Here is a 17,401-nt window from a genome sequence, read left to right on the forward strand (position 1 = left end):
ATTAGAGACGAAAACTCAGTTTATCAGAAAATACTCATGATTGCACTGTAAGTGTGCTTGGATTCCACGCCTTCCACCCTGTCAATTATTTCAGTGGTTGTTGGAAAAACTTTGATACACTTGTGAAGTATATCCTACAATTAAGATGATGCTTTGTCGGTTTACTTATAAGTCAAATAAACACACCAAGTCAGATTCAAAGTCATTTGGGGCACTGGACCCACCCCCTGGAAAACCCATATCATTGAGTAGAGTACATGTTTTACAGCAGGGAAAGACTTCATGACAAGGGATCAAACCCCAAAGAATCCTTTCAGTTCTGCTCAAGTATGAATAATACCTTGCCCAGCACACATTGTGGGCACACCTGACTGCACTCATATGCAATCCTGAGACAAGCTCATGCTGCTTAACTCTCCACAGATGAATCTCAAAGCACCACCATCCTCCATATACGCAACCCCACAAACTAGAGTTACCTTCCACACATCAATATGGGAAATATATAGGAAGAAATCCAGTTTTCTCAAACCAGTCTTTAACCAAGCTGATTAGGATCTCCAAATTGTATTATGGGGGTTACCGTCAAGGGAGTCTCTTGAACCAGGCATAGATGAGAGGCCAGCACACAATGAAAGAAGAAGGGTCACACACACAACACAGCATTCCTGGAACTTGGGCATAGTCCTTGGCCCTTGCTACCTCACCTCACCAAGCCTCGCCCCCGGCCAGAGTGATATATTTACAGTTCTGCCTGCCAGTCCCTCCCACCTGCCTACTGGGAGACACGCAGCTGATCCTCACCCCGGATCGGCCCAGTTCTCTTGGCTCAGCAAGGATCAGCTCTGAATAGATGTGACATCCATCTGTACCAGGAGGGAATGAGCTCCTGGAGAATCCAAGAGACAGTAAACAAGTTCCGAGCCACTTTTAACCCTTAGGCTCCAAGGCTCAGAGAAAAAGCCAAGCAGGTGAAGGTGGGCCCTTCCAGGGTCACGATGGGAAAGAGTGTCAACTGATGCAGTTTCGGTTTAAGTTGGGGAGGCAAAGGAAGCTTTTTTGATTACTGTGATGGTATCTTGCCAAGGCAGCTGTTGATATGATCAGGAACAGACCTAGCAGATAAGTAGCAGAGCAGGTCTGGTCTTAATAGCTATATAATTAATTCTGCCTTTGATAGTGTGGAGGCTACTGGCTAAAGCACAAAGCCAAGGATGGATGATGGGAAATGCTGTTTCGAGGATGGACCTACCTGCCAGGATTCTTTTTAAAACCCATTGGCAACATATATATATACAGTACACACTCCTCTTCTTATTAGGAGACAGGGTGTTTGGATCTCCTGGGGCTCTTGTGTCCAGGCTTATGGGGCTCAGCTCTATCTACTCAGAATGCAAATGTCAGAGATGTACTGAGTAGCAAACTGAATAGCTTATTCTGCTGTCTGCTTTGCACCTCCCCACCCTCACGCTTCAGGCAGGCTGTCCTTTATTTTTAAAATGCCATATGTAATTCAATGACTTAAATGTATGCTCATCCCCTTAATTTAAAATAATACATTTCTTTGGGGGGGGTGGGATTGCTTCAAGGAGTGGTGGGTGAAGAGGAAAAGGTGGCTTCCTGGCATCTCCAGTTCCAGGAAAATGCATAGATGGCTTCCTGCAAGTATTTAGAACCAATCTCTCTCTCTCTCTCTCTCTCTCTCTCTCTCTCTCTCTCTCTCTTTCTCCCTCCAGCTTGATATGGAAGAAAAGATGGCACATTTGAAGAAAATATGTTGAGTGCACTTTCGCAGCATAATTGCCACAACTCCAATTATGTACAGTTATATGAGCCCATAATCTCTTTTGTAGTTGCTGGATTTCTCATTAGAAGCTCCTGCTGTTTCGTTTTCCACTTGAAGCAAAGAAGCCATTTGGGATGTGCTAAGCAACTGTCCAACTCTATTGAGTCACCTACCCAGGTGATGAACATCAGGGCTGTTTTGAGCTGTACTCGTGGTTGCTTATGAGAAAGATGCCAGCACGCCTTGAGGCCATCCTTTTCATCCAGGAAATGAGTCTTAGCATATTTGTTGATTCTGGCAAGAGCTTTGATGGGCTCAGCCCATGACAACATCAGATGCATGAAGCAACTACCTTTGTGGGTAAAGGTAAAGAGACCCCTGACCATTAGGTCCAGTTGTGACCGACTCTGGGGTTGCAGTGCTCATCTCGCTTTATTGGCCGAGGGAGCCAGTGTACAGCTTCCGGGTCATGTGGCCAGCATTACTAAGCCGCTTCTGGCGAACCAGAGCAGCGCACAGAAACGCCGTTTACCTTCCCGCCAGAGCGGTACCTATTTATCTACTTGCACTTTGACGTGCTTTCAAACCGCTAGGTTGGCAGGAGCAGGGACCAAGCAACGGGAGCTCACCCCGTTGCGGGGATTTGAACCGCCGACCTTCTGATCGGCAAGTCCTAGGCTCTGTGGTTTGTAGGTAGATGGTAGAATTCCCAAGCTGACCCTGAAATGGCCTGGAAGGAACGCAGCTGGTGCCATGGTCCCTATCACTCCAGGCTATACACCACAGCGTGGGTGCTGCTCATATCCTCAGCTTGCTCTGGACACAGGACCAGTGCTCTTGCACCATATCCTACTACTACAGCAGATCCTTCTGACAGAGCTGAAAGCTGGGGGTGTCAACTTGGAACAAAATATTGGCCCAGGTAAGCCCTTCCTGCATAATTGATCACATGTTGAAGTGCACACACATCATTTTAAATGGCAATACCCATAGACTTTGGGACAGGGGTTGGCCCCCTCAAATATTTTATTGGGAGGCGGGGGCTGAAAGCACCTTGGCCCCTAGGATCTGCCTCCTCTACTGAAGGAGCTCTTGGGGGGGGGGTCCCCAGAGCCCCTTCTTATGGCATTTCCCCTGATTTGCTGGACATCTCATTGGCAGCTCTCGAGGTGTCTCCCATACATAGACCTCAATCTTTCTGTACACTGCTATTGCAGATATGGATGCCGACGTGGCCCCCCTCACCTTGCTCTCCTCCACAGAGCACCGTCTAAGCAGCTGGGTGCAAACTTCACCGATCCTCTACCCCACCCCAGCTCAATAAACTCGCGAACAGCCCCTCCCGCGCAGTCCAGGCATGATTTAACCATAGCAACCCCTCCCCCTTGCAGGTGGATGCAGGCAGAGCATCTTCCAGCTGCCACAAAGGCTGCGTGGAGAACGGGCAGCTTCTCTCTCTGTACCCACCAACCCGTGCAAGGGTGCCAACTTGAATAAAATATCGGGGGAGGGGGAGGGAAGGAAGCCCCACCCCGCACAATCACAAGACATAGGGAGCACCTACCATTTGAACGGCAATACCTATCACAGGTGGGGAGGGGAGCTGGACCCCACAAATATTTTATGGGGGGGGGTTGGCTCCTATGCACTCTGGGGATTCCCTCTTCATGGAGCTTCGCAAGAATCAAGGACCTCACCAGTACTGGGAGAAAGAGAGAGAGAAAGGGAGGGAGGGAGGGAGGGAGGGAGAGAGGACCCCCCCCCCGGCGCCGCTTGCCCGTCTGCAGCTCCCTCCCTCCCTCCCTCCCTCCATCTGTCCGTCTCTTCCTCGGCAAGCTAATTCCCTGCTATTCTGGAAACGCAAAGCCTCGCCTGCCTGCCTGCCTCTCCCCGGTGCGGATCTCCGGGCGCAGCGCTCGGTGGCTGGGCTGCAAGAGACAATGACGGGCGTCGCGCTCCGGGCAGCCCGGGGGAGCAGCGCAGCGCAGCCCAGCTCGGGCGCCTTTGTCTCTCCCTTTCCCCGGGCTCCACTCACCTTTGGCAGGCTGGTGCTGCAGGCTCGCTCGCTCGCTCGCTCGCCCGCCTCCTCCTCCTCCTCCTGAGCCCGGGCGAGGGGCCGGCCCGCCCCGCCAGGAGGCGTTTTGTATGAGGCTGGTGGAGGGGAAGGTGCCGCAGCCGCTCCGCCCCGCTCAGCGCGCGCGGAGCCACCAGCAGGTAGCGGCCAGCAGCGCCACGCTTGGGCCGCGGAGACCCCGCCCTCCCCGGATGCGCCACGCCCACTCGGACACCCCCCCCCCACTAGCAAGGAGCCAATCAGCGGCCAAGGTGGCAGTCTGGGCCCTCCTCTCCTCCCCCCCCCCAGCAGCTAGCGCCCCGCGGTGCACGGGTAGCAAGCCAAGGTCAGCAGCGGGCTGCATTTCTGCCCAGCAGCAATGCCCAACAGTAGAGGGCAGCTCTTCTCCCTGCCTTTGCCTCTGACCCACCCCTTGGCCTCATGCTCCACCGACTGAGCTAGCCGGCAATGTCTCAGAAACTTCTTCAACAGTCATAATAAGGGCTTCCCAAGGCTCATCTAGACCAACCCTCTGCAATGCCTTTCCTATAACTTGAAGTCATTGTCAAAACAAAACAAATTTTTTTCCTTCCAGTAGCACCTTAAAGACCAACTAAGTTAGTTCTTGGTATGAGCTTTCGTGTGCATGCACACTTCTTCAGATACCTGTGTGCATGCACACGAAAGCTCATACCAAGAACTAACTTAGTTGGTCTTTAAGGTGCTACTGGAAGGGGAAAAAAAATTGTTTTGTTTTGACTATGGCAGACCAACACGGCTACCTATCTGTAACTTGAAGTCATTGGTTCAGGTCATACCCTCCAGAGCAGGAGAAAACAAGCTTGCTCCATCTTCCATCTGACAGCCCTAGAGATATTTGAAGATGACCACTGTATCTTCTCTCAGTCTCCTCTTTTCCAGGATAAACATACCCAACTCAAGGTACTGTATACCTAGTCTAAGAAATCTGCCAATTGCTCCAGGACATAGCTGCTAACATGGTCTCTCTCAGCTATAGGATCGCTGTCCAGGGTACTGAAACTTAGAGTTGAAGATTTCTCTCCAAGGTGCTGATCCTGCTTTGCTTCACCTTCCTGTCTCCTTGAAACACTGTGGCACAACCAAGCCATTGTGGTTGTCACCCCCATAGGTCAGGACAGGTCAGGACAGCCCAAAGCAGAGAGGAAGTGGAGCAAAACAACAAGGAAGGTTTGCAACACTACCAAGAGCATTGGAGAGCCCAGTAGCCCAAGCTAGGGTGGGTCACAATCAGACCATGTAATCCCCAGAGCTTTGGAAATAGCATATGGCAGAAATATCACAGGTGCATGGGAAGGAATGGATGGGGAAAGCTCCAAGCCACTGTCCTGTAAAGGCATGCTCCCCCCACAGGACAACAGTTCAGAAAGCACAATACAATGTAAAACAATACCAAATACCTTGCTCCACAGCATGGTCAATGAAGCACTTACAGTCACATGCCCGATTCCATGCTTCTACATAGGTTACCAATGACAGAAATCTCCAATTAACCCAATCACAGGCTTATAACAGGTCACTTGGGGGCAGACTGGGCAAATAGCACCCGTCAATACCGCCAGCCATGATACTAGCTCCTGAGCCCACCCAAATGCTGAAATAACTTGACTTTCCTTCCATGACTGAGGCAAACCACACAGTCTTGCTGCTAATAAATTCCAACGTAACCCCCATTGCTTATCTTTCAAACTTAGTTTCAAATGGCGGGATGTTGTGTTCTGAAATTGTTCTAGTCTCATCCAAAACAAGGTACGTCTTTTTCCAAACCTCTGCATAAATTTGTAAGAACATTATGCATATGTAAAAGTCTCTGTCCACCACCTCCCACTTGCCATCATAACACATTACCTCTTTTGCAAATGTATTTTATTTTCACTGTGGGACATTGAGGATGGGTGATGGAGGGGAATATTGTTAACCTTTCCCCATATTGTTTCCCCAAAGCTGCTATTTACCCTTCAGGGGAGATATGCAGATATAGTATCATATATACCTCATATAGTTGTGACTATAATCTTGTAAATCATCTCCTTAACTAAATAAAAGCATTCTTTTGGCATATTTCTTCCCTATCCTTTTCGTCCAACATTGCATTCAGATTCCTCCGTCCCTCTTTCATAGATACACTGTATTTTCTTACATCTCACCTGGGATTAAAAAATAAATAAATACCAGAAATCAAACTTTTAGATGTAATATTCTGTGCCAGTGTGATCTTTCTCCATTTCTGCAAAGCTATGGGAAAGGTAATGAAATGATGCACCCAAAATTTAAATGATCAATTTTAGCTGATTTTAACCCCCCCAATATTAAAACGTTTGTCTCAATCTGTCCTCTTAGTATCTCTGCTTCCAAAGACAAGGCAGCTGACAAAAGAAGAGAGGTCCTTTTTGTGGTGACACCCTGCCACAGATATCTGACTGGCATCTTCATTGTTAACTTTTAGGTGCCAGTTCTTAAAACTACTTATTTGCTGAAACTTCAATCAATATTTTTCTTGCTTTTATCAGCTGATGAATTTCATTAATAGATATTGCTTTTTTAAAAAATGCTGCTATTGCACTTCATTGGGTTGCTGTTTAAATCATTTTTTTAAAAAAATAAGTATGCTGATTTGGAAACTAACTGCATTTAAAAGCATCATATAAATCTTTGAGATAAGTTATTTTGAGGCTGGCCAAACCTAGAGCAAATGCAGGAGGGAATAATAGCTTCTATTTTTATTGAAGACTTATGTGGAGTTGTTATGGTAACTGCACATAAGGCAGCAGAGAGTACAGTGCCCATCTTCCTTATTTCACTCCTTTCAGCTAAATAAGCATTGTGGATTTATGCATGTGATGGAGACTATAATGCAGCTGCGCTGTTAGTACACAGTCACATAATTGGCAAGAAAATGATAAAACTGACAGATTCAACTCACCAGAGCTGACTTTCTTTTTGCTGCCCCCTTTATATCATGTAGACTCCACATCTATTCATTCTTGTAGCAAATGGAACTTCCCACCTGAGGCTTCACGATGTATTGATTGTGTCCTACTGGACAATGTATCCTCTTCTTCATCACAATAATTCAAATCTAAGGCTTTATTGGGGAGTCGGAGCAGGAATTTCCTTCATCAAAAAGGACCTCTCTGCTTTGAAAGTTCCACATCCTCAGAAATTGGGTTCCCTGTGACCGGTGATCTTAGTCTTGTCTGCAGCATGTTGAAATTCTCAATATCTGTATCAATATCTGCAGTGGAGCTTCTGTTTAGCATTCATGGTAGCCATTCTGGGTGGTGGTGTATGTGTGGTTTCTACTTACATACCCAAGTAAAAAACCCCAGTACTGGGACTTTGGCTGGAAAAGCTACTGTGGTGCTGAAGGGACAGCTCCGGAACACATGGGCAAAGACAGCAGCCATCAATGGCCACTGCCCTACAAGAGCATTTCCAGGCAGTCGAGAATATGCAGCAGTTTCCAAGGTACTGTGGTCAAATCAGATGCCGTTTTTCTGGGGAAATGTTTCTGTCGCAGGGATATGGTATTTTTTTCAGCACTTAAAATGGGATGCTGTGTAGCTCAGAAAATACAATTTCTCTCTACTCCCGCCCAACCTCCCTTGCTATTGTCAGTGCCATATGGAACGTGGTTGCATGGCTGTCACAGACACATATTAGAATTTATTAGATAGTTCCTCTCATTCTGCTACAGAATATTATTTTGCACATCCAATAATCTGAAATTACCGTAAAAGCCCTGGGATCCATTATACACGGCTTCATCAAGGAGCTAAAAGTTCTCTTATCTTCGGCATCAAGAATTTTGCAGCGTGACCACTGAATTTATAATATCATTTTCAAGGCTTTATATGGTACCAGCTCCTGATGCTGATTCTCAAGACTTTGCTTTCTGTCCTTTCTGGACCAGAACATTTGTCTTGGCTTGAAGATAGCCTGCCCATGGAGGCACTGGCGTACGATCCTGCCTGACATGAAATGTGAGCAATCACTCTTATTTTGTCAGAAATCATTAGGGCTAGGATCTGGAATCCTTAGCTGTCTGCGGCTGCCTCTTCTGGGTGAACCGCAGAACTGCTGCTTGGAGCATTTCCCAGACTGGCTTCACCCACCCAGACAGCCCACTGGTCTCTCTTAGATAGAAAGAGCTATAAAAGGTTTCCTCTTTGGACTGAGGTTTGGTTAAAGAGCCGTGGTCTTCTTTACGGTTGTGTATTCCAGTGAATTCTCCTTGTTCTGACTCTCAGCTTGATCCTGCAGTTCTGTACACAGCAGAACTCCTGGCTCTCCTCTTACAGGTGTACACTTCAGGTTTGTATAAAGGTTTCATGGAGTGCTGTTGACTCTAATACAATTTGTGGCGATGTTAAGGGAAGTGAGTGATTTGTCTATTACAACGTCATTTTTTCCAGCCCCTGAAATGTCACAAGGCACTTAATGAATCTGAAACCTTGTCTCTGTTCATGGGAAGATCTTTGCAAAATGCGTTATTGACTTGCCCTCTTCGGAAGAATCAGTCAAGTCCTCATATTTGATTATCAGCTTTAATGCTGAACTATCAGTGCCAGAGACAAGCTCGCTGCTGTGTACAACCAGGGGGATGTTTGCAAATGTTACAGTTGATGAACAGTTAGTGCCATTCAAAGGAAAATGTCAGGGAGGCAATATGCTGTCCAAACCTCCAAGATACAGGACTTCCGGGTCGGCGCCATCGCCGAATGGCGGGCTCCCTCCGAGCTCCGGAGGGAGCCTGCTCGGCAGGGGCTGGGTCCTACCGCACCGGCGATGCGGGGACCCTTAAAAACCACGGCCACGGAGGCCGTGGACATGGAGACTCGGCTGGCACCGTCAGCGCCCTCTCGATTCGTGAAGGAGCCTTTTTAAAGGCTACGGATCGGGTGCCGGGGAGGAGCGTGGTGCTTTGAGTCCTCTGCTATCCCTGCCGAGCGCAGCCGCATGCCATCCGGCGGAGAGCGCTGACTTCTTCTATTGAAAATTTGGACCCAAAAGAAGAACCCGTGAGTAATTGGAATATGGACTAAAAAGAGGGATAAATTTTTAGAATTTGGAGTGAACGGGGGAGGTGGAAAAAAGGAAGTCAGCCCCCCCCCCCAAATTGTAGAAGAGCCAAAACAAAGGACTGGATAACTAAGATCGAGAAGAACCTTATCTTGCCGAACTAGCAACTTCGCGAGGGAAATTTATAAGATTGAGCTGGAGGAGAAAAGTGGAATTTGTATTAAAAAGTAACCCCCCCGGAATCCCTGGAGCGATTCGTGAAAATGCCTGGAGAAGAACAACGGAGGTTTTGACAGCTGTCAAAGAGCTGTCAAAACGGAAGAATGAAATTGAGACTTTGTTATGAGGACTTTGCCGGCTACATTTGTTATAAATTGGAGATAAATTGTTTCAAATAAGGATTTATAAGTTATTTGGACTGGCGGATGTGATCTGGAAGGGAACTTTGTTATTGTAATCCACCTAGAGGAGCTGAGGGACATTGCATGTGTTTTCGACGGGAAACTTGAACAGTTGGATAGAACTTTTAATCACCTGGGAAACTGCAGAAATGGAACATTATTTTGTCTACAGAGGCCTACACTTTACTGGAAACAATGGATTAATCTGTTGAAAAATGAAAGGAACATGATGTAATGTTTTGCTCCTGAATAACAAGCCTCTGCAGAGACACTAGAAGCCTTTGGAAAAAGAACATTTCTGTGAGGGAACAGGAAAGTAAAAAGGAGGAGAGTGATTGACAAGAACAAGGAAACAACAAGAACTGGACAGAATTGGAGTGGGAACATTTGGGATATCCAGATTTGACAAGCTTATGGATATAAAATTGGAGTTTATACTCCTGGATATAAAAATCTGGATAGAAGAAATGGGCCCCCTTTGATAGACTCCTTCTATGATTGGACATCTGTAATTTTAAAAATGCCAGAAGTTTAATATATGCCATTTTAAAAAAAAAAGAGACCGGTAAAGAACCAGAGGGATGTGGGTTTAGTGAAAGGTGGGTTCATCAGGAAGACACTAGAAGTGGAGGGATAGGGGGAACGCAACAGGGAAAGAGGGGAGGGAAATTTGGAATCCAAAGGTTGTAAAATTATTGTTTGTTTTTATTCTATTTTCATCTGTATTATATTTGAATGGGGGGAACTCGTGGAAGGGAATAGGTCGACCTTAGGGGATGGAAATTTGGATAAATTGAGTTACTGATGATGAGTGTATTTTGGGAATAAGAATTTGTTGAATATTATTGCTTTTTTGGAAGATTTGGAACACAAGAGGGGGTGGGGAGGGGAAGTCCTGGATATTGGAAAAAGTTTATGAATTGGATTTTATTTGTTTTAATTTGGAAAACCTTAATAAAAATTATTTTAAAAAAAAAACAAACCTCCAAGATACAGTATAACATCCTGGTTTGTATTGCAGTTCCAAAATATAAGATGTCTATAATGCATTTGATGGCTGAAAGGCACTGTTCCTGGCAACTCTGGGATTTTAGAATTTTTAAACTGTTTTCAGATTTTTATTTTTTTAATAAAATGTTTCATTATGTAAAGGTCTAACACCCTGGGCTGCTTTAGGAGGAAGGGCAAGATAGAAACTGAAATCATAATAATGTATAGAGAAAGTGGACCAGCTGCTCAAAACACTGGCCAGAAAGTGGCTGAGAAACTAACAACACATTTAGAGCATTCTGAATGGGATACAACAACTGAAAACGTTTTATAAAAACCAGTGTGCCGTTGGTTAGGGGATAAGCTAATATAAATCTAACTCTAGTTGGCCCTTTGAGAGAATTTCTGGTTTGATTGTTGATATTTTCTGATACCCAGAAATCCAGAAATGCCAAAGAGAAGCAATTCTAGTTTTCAGGAAGATTTGACATTTGTAAGTTATGTGCCAGGGAAAGAAAGGACAGTGGTTATCCTTTTCTCAACGCAACAATTTCAGACCAGAATTCCAAGCCTGAGATAGTTTTTTCTTATATTAAAACCAAATAGGGTGTGGACACAGGTGACCAGATGCCAAACACACTTCCTCTTCTTAAAATATGGGGACGGGTTACTGCCTACTTCTTAAACTTAGTGCTGTGGTCTTTAATGGTCTTTATGGATTAAAACTCTAATTATTAGGCTGTGGTGGAATCATAGAATTGTAGAGTTGGAAGGGACCAACTCCCTGCAATGCAGGAACCTTTTGCCCAATGCGGGGCTTGAACTTACCACCCGGAGATTACGGTAAGTGTCTCATACTCTACCAACTGAGCTAGCCGGTCACAGTAAGGTGAATTATTTGGGTCCCAAATATCTGAGACTGCATCCTTCCCTACAGGCCCTCTCAGGCATTAAGATAAGCAGAGAGGACCCATTTGATAGTTCTGCCACTCTCAGTAGTTCAGGTGAGAGCATTCTCTGCGGCAGCCCCTAAATTGTGGAATTCCTTCCCCACAGAGGTGTGTGCCCAGCATCTTCACAATACAGCTTTCCATGAATGCTGAAGGTACACCTGGCCTTTGACATCCGAGAGATGTGTTTTCAGGACCCCCCCCCCCATTCTTGTGACTGCAATAGGTCTGAACTGTTTTTAATCCTGAATCCTGAACTGTTGCAATCTGGCCTGGAACCTGCTGGTGAAGAGCAGGCAATTGATTAATTGCCGTAAAAGAGCCTGGGTGCCAAAGGGGTCAACCTAAAAATATTGTGGTGCAAACATGTTTTCATCATCATCATCAACCTTTTATTCAACCGTCAGTCAGAAAAAAGTACATTTGTCAATACACAGTTAAACATCCAGGAAGATTTTAGAGCTTAGCCAACACTAAAATGGGCTAAACAGATAGCCCCATATCAATACAGTCAATTATAGTCTTGCGTCGCTTAAAAGCTAAAAAAAGAAATTTGGCCACCAAGGAAGGTATAGCTCTAGTGACATTATTCAGCAAGTGTAAAACCTGGTTTTCTCTGGGTAGGAAGCTAAATTGACATTGGAGTGGATCTATAAAATTTTGTCTAAGCTCCGCATAAGAAGGGCAAAGTCAAGAGAATGTGTTCGGTGGACTCAACCACACCCATGGCACAATGACAGGTTCTCTGGGCGTATGGTACTCCCCTATACCTTCCCCACAATATCGCAGAGTCAAGGACATTTAATCTAGCCGCTGTAAGAAGTCTGCGGTATTCCACATAGTGGATTTCTGCAAGGTAGGGGGCTGGTATGGTCCGATAAATCTGGTCCCCTAGGAACATCCCTGGTTTTACCTGGGCTATGTCCTCTTGTCTGGCAATGTCACTCACTCTCCGGGAGATCACAGCTCTAGCTTGATTGTACGTCATAGACTCAAAGTAAAGGTGAGACAATCCGCAGGATTGAACCTCGTTACTGACCTCTCTTTCCCACGATGATTGGAAATCGTCCCTCAATATCAAGGGGGCAATACCTACTGGTTTAAAACAAAGCTTGAGCCATAGCCAGAGCTTCGTCTTCAAGGCCACATACCGTAGAGCTTGCCAGCTGACCTCTAATCTCATAACTGCACCCGCTACCCAGGGGGGAATCCTAAGGATGGCTCTAAGGAATCAAACATGTTTTCATTGTTTCTGTATCTTCTTTATGTGCAGATGGCAAAACCATATCTCACCACTCTGTAACCTTTGGGCAATTTGAAATACAGTTGTTCCTTGGATCTCAAACGCTTTGCGAGTCGAACGTTTTGGCTCCTAAACGCCGCAAACCCGGAAGTGAGTGTTCCGGTTTGCGAATGTTCTTTGGAACCCGAACGTCTGATGTGACTTCTGCGGTTTCCAATTGGCTGCAGGAGCTTCCTGCAGCCAATCGGAAGCTGTGCCTTGGTTTCCGAACATTTTGAAAGTTGAATGGACTTCCGGAATGGATTCCATTCAACTTCCGAGGTGCCACTGCATTTGGCTTCAAGGTTTCGTCAACTGAGAAAACTGAAAAGGCTCATGTAGTAAAGCATGCATGGAATATGTAATGCAGTAAAACACACATGGAATAGGTAACAGCTGCACTACAATCTTTCTGGTACCAGGTTACAAACTTTGGGTGTGGCCTCTTCTGCTTCAAGTATTATTATTATTTTAAAATTGTTTCTCTTTGAAGGAGATTATGTTGCTTTCTCATATTATGATTTTATGATTGGACACACTGCGCTGGAATGCCCTGGAGGAGTTGAGAATCTTTTAAAAAGTAATTAAAAATGAACGGAATTAAATAGAAAGATATAAAACACTAATATTTAGAGGAACAATGTATTGCAGGGGCGTGGACTTGATGACCCTTGGAGTCCCTTTCCAACTCAACAATTCTATGATTCTATGAATGTAAATTGTTGAGCAAGGTTGCTAAGTAACAGTAATGGTGACATGTCTTCCATTGTGACACCTCCCCCTGCTGGAACACTTGTCAGATGTCTTTGGAAAAAGCAGCTATTTGAGCAGACTTAAGAGAGGGAAAAGAGAGGGTAGTTAGGAAGTTACAGCCCAGCCACACTTCTGTTTGTCCCGTGATTTCATGGGTCCAAGAGGCTGTTTTTGGTCCCATCAGCCCCACCCCCATGGATATTTGTTCCAATTCAGCAGGAAACAGCAGGTTTTCCAGGATAAAGTGGTGGGACAAAAAAAACCCATCTCAGATCTGTGACTTGAAATCAGGGGACAAACAGGAGTATGGAGGGAGCTACTGGGTTAGTCACGTTAGCTAGTATTTTTATTAGCTAGAGCTTTGTGGCATTAGAGGGGGAATTATACAGAAAAAAATCACATCTCTTAAAATGTAAGCTGAATTTCTCTGTGGTTTCTGTATTCTGATTCTGTCACGACCCATGAAAATTCAGAATCCTAGGGGAACACCCCTCCCCTATCATGGCTGGATTATTCTCAAAACATCGTTTTCAGGACCAGCTTACATGCTTCAAGTGAAACGGCTTGCTTTCTCCTTCATGGGCATAGTCAGAAGAAAACCATATCCAAGTTTGGGAGGGTCTTTTGACAAACTATTCTCAGTGGACCCAACCCCATCTTGAACTCTCCACAAGTGTGACAGCAAATTCATGTTAAGTCTGGACGTGTCAGGTGTCCCAAGTTTAGTGTGGTGATATAGAGAAGACACCAAACCCCCAGTTCCTTACCACCTTCTCACTCTGTCTTACACTGCAAAATCTAAGTATTTGTTTTTGGAGTATTTGTTTCAGGAAGAAAGAAAGCTCTGCAGAGATGGAGGAGGATTTTTGGCATCGCTGCTGAAAGCATAAAGTCCATCCCTTGGCCTGTAAGGTTGAGTCCAAGTCCACATCATTTTTGAGTGGCCTACTGCCCCAGGGATGGACGGGATTGGCTCAGATCCTTCAGGTGAGAAAATTACCTGTGCTGATGGAGAATTGTTGTGATGCCAGTGAGAAACTGGCTAATTGGGTAGGGAGGAGCCATGTCTCTGATTCAAGAAAATTTCAGCGGACTGCAATAGCATCCCGTTTGAAGAAGAGTTTGGATTTGGATTTGATATCCTGCCTTTCACTCCCCTTCAGGAGTCTCAAAGCGGCTAACATTCTCCTTTCCCTTCCTCCCCCACAACAAACACTCTGTGAGGCGAGTGGGGCTGAGAGACTTCAAAGAAGTGTGACTGACCCAAGGTCACCCAGCAGCTGCATGTGGAGGAGTGGGGAAGCGAACCTGGTTCACCAGATTACGAGTCTACCGCTCTTAACCACTACACCACACTTGGAGATAGATAAGCATTTATTTTTACTTATTTATTATGAGCAAGGTTACTTGATTCATCCATTTATTTGCCCCCAAAGGGGCCAGAGAACAAGCAAAGGGCATGAAGCATCTACGAACCAGGGAAAAGGTATGAACAACAACAACAACAACAACAACAACAACAACAACAACAACAACTTTGCTCACTGCTTTTGACTTGAAATCCTGGCACTTACAGGGTCTGGGTGGTGCAGAAGTTACAGCAAGGGTCACCAAGTGACCAGAGGAGAAATGACTGCTGGTAGGAGCACAGAGAGAAGAAAAGCCATGGCACACCTGTAACAGCAAAACGGGATGCCTTCCTCTGCCCAGCTGCAATAAAACATGTCTCTCCTGTATTGGTGTCTACAGCCACAGCAGGTGCTGTAACTCTCCAACAATTTGACTTTACCCCGATGATGCACTCTTTCATTGTCTCTTGAGACAGATGGATGTCAATATCTCACCCACCATTGGCATGCGCCCCCTGGAAAAGTGGCCACTCAGTTCCCCCCCCCCTGCTTTAATACCACAGTCTAGTGTCCCTGGATAGCAGTATGTCCAACCAGTAACAAAAGGGAGCAACAAAAAGGAGAGTTCACACTCTTTCTAACCCAACTCCTATTTTTTTGGTGAAATATATTACTCCCCTTTTAAATGCCCCCTTTAAAGTCTGACTATTTAAATGCCTCACTCATTGGATCATCACCTCATCGTGGTGAGTGGGCTTGCATGTTCCTATGATCCTTGTGAGTGAAGCTGACGGGAGTCTCGTACTCCCAGCAGGGTCACTCAAGGCAGTAAGCTCAAAGGGGAGGAGCTAAACAAAGATTGATCCAAGAAGTCTTCAACGGCAGAACAGGAGAAAGATAAGTGGCATGTTACAAAGGCTGTGAAGGCCGACGAAGGCTGCAGCAGATAGGAATCTACTGGTTGTTGTGATACTCCTGCCATAGGAATAGAGCCTTACTGCAAAGACTGTGCATTGGTCAGCGTGCACAAAACAAATTCATGCACAGACGTCTTCCAAAAACTCATCGTAAACCCAAAAAGTCCAATGACGATTGGCAAATGGCAATGGGGGAACCATGATATCTGAAAGCCCCTAGTCATGAACTAGAACATGGGCGGTGGATACAGATTCAGTCATTCTGACCTAAGGAATGTGGCAGTTGAGTATCTTGGCAGCTGTATCCATGACTGAGCAGTCCTATTTAGGATCCACTCTGGTCACCCTGAAAAGGGGGAGAGGCTAGAAAAGGTGCTATATATACATATAAATCTACTTTCCATTTCCCTGACTGGATTACTGCGCCCAATGGGGTCACCACCCAGCGGTCATAAAAGACAATTGAGCTTTGGAACATGGAATATACGTACTTTGTTGGATAACACAGATAATGAGCATCCCGAATGCAGGACTGCCATCATTGCAAGCGAGTTGTGACGTTTTAACATCAATATTGCAGAGCTTCAAGAAACTCGAAGAGCAGGAGAGGGACAACTGAAGGAAGAAAAAGCAGGCTACACTTTCTTCTGGAAAGGTCTACCTGAACAAGAACGTCAAATACATGGAGTAGGCTTTGCTATCAAAAACAATCTTGTGAAAAGTCCCTGCTGGAATTAATGAGCGACTTTCAACCCTTCAAATAAAACTCGCCAAAAACCAGCAGGCTACTATTCTAAGTGCATATGCACCAACACTGTATGCCAATGGAGACATTAAAGAAAACAATCGTATCAGAGGAGGATATCCTCCTGGGTGATTTTAATGCAAGAGTTGGGCAAGATTTCAATCTGTGGCCTGTGACTATTGTTAAAGAAGGAAAAGGCAACATTTGGAATCTTACTTTAGACTATATGTGCAGCACACAACCTTGTTATTATAAACACACTCTTTCGACAAAATAAATTTATAAAGCCCAAGCTATCTGGAAGACTGTATTCCCTCATACGAACCTTCCTGTGTTTTGAGATCTTCAGGAGAGGCCCTTCTCTTGGTCTCACCACCCTCACTGGCATGCTTGGTAGGGATGCGGGAAAGGGGTTTCTCACTGGTGGATGCTCCCAGAACTACCTCCCTGGAGAAGCCAGACTGGCTCCTTCCTTGCTGTCTGTCCTTCTGCCAGCAGTCGAAGACCTTCCTATTACAACCGGCCTTTGGCAACAGACTGCTTTTCATAGGCGAAGCCGGGAGGGCAACTGTCTCCACCTAAAGCAAGTAAATAAATAAAAATAATTAACTAAAAGTAGAAATTGTAGAAAGATTTTGACAGATTTTTCTGAGCAGTTGGGTTCAAACGAAAGTAATTTAGAACAACTGCTGTTGAGACATTTCATTCCGAATCTTGCCCCCCCCCCATAAATCCTGCCTACGCCTATGGTGCTTAAAATGAAAAGGTTGGTGCCGTGCTGTTTTTATTATAATAATTTGTATGTTTTCAATAGATCACACACACACACACATACAGAGCAGACCCTGTAAGTGTCCAAATTTTCCAAGGACAGTCCCGGATTTACAGAAGCCGTCCTGGTTTCTGATTTGATCCCAGAATGTCCTGCTTTTCATCAGAGAAATGTTGGAGGGTATGGAATGACATGACCTCCGAGCCAGGGAGATAAGCAACTATACAACCTTTAGAAGACACCTGAAGGCAGCCCTGTATAGGGAAGTTGTTTAATGCTTTATTATGTTTTTATATATGTTGGAAGCCTCCCAGGGTGGCTAGGGCAACCCAGTCATGTGGG

This window comes from Podarcis melisellensis, assembly GCF_964234715.1.
Source record: "Podarcis melisellensis genome assembly, chromosome: 5".
Classification (NCBI taxonomy): domain Eukaryota; kingdom Metazoa; phylum Chordata; class Lepidosauria; order Squamata; family Lacertidae; genus Podarcis; species Podarcis melisellensis.